This window comes from Pantherophis guttatus, chromosome 1 (genome assembly GCF_059756535.1).
Source record: "Pantherophis guttatus breed Tessera chromosome 1, ASM5975653v1, whole genome shotgun sequence".
Classification (NCBI taxonomy): domain Eukaryota; kingdom Metazoa; phylum Chordata; class Lepidosauria; order Squamata; family Colubridae; genus Pantherophis; species Pantherophis guttatus.
The window spans coordinates 307,491,627-307,494,268 of record NC_142063.1 but is presented as its reverse complement, the minus strand read 5'-3'; positions in this window follow the sequence as shown (position 1 = coordinate 307,494,268).

The window sequence follows — 2,642 nt, the reverse complement described above, 5'->3', positions numbered from 1 at the left end:
TAATGACACCAGGTTGCCTTTTATAATTTTCTTCCTATGTTATTTGTATAGAACGTGTATATTCTATAGCATAAACTGATGTGGGGAGGGGGGGGCAATGTAGCAATAAGTTTTTGCATGTGGGTGAAAGCAGTTCCTACACCTGTGCAATATTGCCCCAAGTTGTTAGAACAGGGTCCTACTGCATGATTCCTGGCACTGTTTTGATCCTCATTATGGTATTTACTGTAGTTTAAATCCAGTTTGGGTGTCTGTAGGTTTTTTTTAAAAAAAGAAGCACTCTGGATTTAGTTATTGCTGCATTTATTCTTAATGAGTTAGTAACCATAATGTGGAATGTACAAGGACTACTGACTCAGTGCGTGGGTTTGGGAATGATAGCAGCACAGTATTCAAATTGATTCTGAGGGTAAAAATTCCAAGAGATGGAAACATTTTTTTTTTCCTTTTATAAATTTTAACAGCAGAATTTCTGGAACCTTCCCTTCCCCCAAGTGCAGCCTCCATAGCCTCATGTGAGAAAGTAGCTGCATTTGCCTACTATGTTGGTGAGGACTACTTATAGTTTACTTAGGAAAAAAAAAACATTGAACCGATTCCAAAAAGCTGAATTGTGCAACCTTAATAATCAGAACAAAGCAAATTGTTTCTCTGAGCCATAAATAGTAGTAAAGATAGTGATTCCCAAACTGTAGACTGAAGGTCTGTCATATGCCATGGGAGAGATGAAGTGTGTCTGCAAAAGGACAAACTTGCCATATTTGATGTTGCTTCGTCCCCTTTGTGTGCCTAGAGATGGAAACAAATATCCTTCTCAGGATAAGGGTTCTCTCATAAAGTTCCTGGTTCGGGTTCTCCTCCGTTTGCCAGGTACAGTCATAAACATAGGAAGCTGCCTCATTTTGAATCAGAGTACTGGTCTGTTTAAGTTAGTGGTTGTTGGATGGGTCTTTGCCAGCCCTTCTCAGAGATGTACAACACCTATATATATTTGCATACAAGTGTATGCTGGACTACTTACTAATTACCATTCTGTCTCAAAGCCTGATTGACATAGAAGAGGGCATGATGGCAGCAGGTCCAGTTCACTGTGGTATTTTCTGTAGTTGAAAGGAAGATACCTCTTCGTTACTTTAGGCACTGATTGAAAACTAAGTATTTATGAACTGGACCCAGTAAAGACAGAATACATTGTGCTCCAGAGAGAAACCCTTGAAACAATTTAAAAATTTAAACAGACCATTAAGGGGTCTAATGGAAATCTTCTTTAGCTTTCCTTGCCTTTGGTGTTTATGGGAGAGATGATCAAACACTTCTAGTTTTTTTTTTTTTAATTAGGAAGGGAGTCAGTTGCTTCCAAAAGGATTAAAACAAAGTTCATAATATTGAATTTATAAAATTAATACATTATGACATGCACATAAACTCAATCTTGAATGAAAATGAATCAAAACATAGCAAGTAAATTTCTAATGTAACAGTGGCGGTTAGCAGATGTGCATGCTGACTTGTTTTAAAAAGGTTTTTGCTTCTGAGAAATTTTTTGTCACCCATCACACTTTATTAAATATAAAACGTTTGACTCTTCAAATGTCGTAGGTGATAGTAAAATGTAAAATTACAGATATAGCTTGGGAAAACTCAAAACTGAAAACAAGAGTGATTTAATAAAAATTAAACGAGCAGTAAAGTTGTACTGCACCACATTATGGTCAGGTAGTTCATATGTCATTTTTAATTGGCCACGTGAGGCAACTGAAATTGAGTATTTGCATAACATCTTCTGTCCCTCTTTCTCTGCCATATAATTTTATCTGGTTCTTGATTAGCTGTATAGACTGGTACAGACTATAAACATGATTCCAAATACTGTGGCACTTCTGGTTTCACCAGCACCACTGAAAATGTTAACAGGCTTTGACTTCTCTTGAAGCCATCTAAAGTGCATTTGTAGAGTCTAGACTATGATTCTCTGTATTATCAACAACACCTCTGTGTGATTTCTCTGTATTGTTTCATAAATGTTCAATTCTTGTGCCTGTCTGGAATATGTGGAATGTTGGTGCACCTAGTGGAGAATTCACCTATTCCCAGTATGTATTACCGTATTTTTCGGACTATAAAACCTAGCTTTGGGGAGGAAAAGAAAAAAAAAATCTGCCTCTGCTTCCCAGCAATTTGCCTCCTTACAGCAAATAGCCTGGTCAGCTTCAGCACAGTGTGATTTGGCACGAGCAGCTGATTGGCGGTTGGCCTCCTGGAATACTGCCTATCAGCAGTTCCAGGCTACAGGGATCACCACCACCACCTATTATCTCCATGCACCCCATTTTGGGCCTCTGTGTGTCCCGTTTTTGGCGAAAATGGGGCACATGGAAGCCAAAAATGGGACTAGAGGCCAAAAACAGGGTGCGTGGAAGTCGAAAACGGAGCATGCGGAGGCAGCAATAGGCAGTGGCAATCCCTGCAGCCTGGAACAGCTGATAGGCGGTATTCCAGGAGGCAAATCCAACCGCCAATCAGCTGCTCATGCTAAATGAGGCTGTGCTGAAGCTGACCAGGCTGTTTGCTGCAAGGAGGCAAATTGCTGGGAGGCAGGCCGAAGGTTGGGGACGGCGGGTGGGTGGGGCTTCGGCAACATT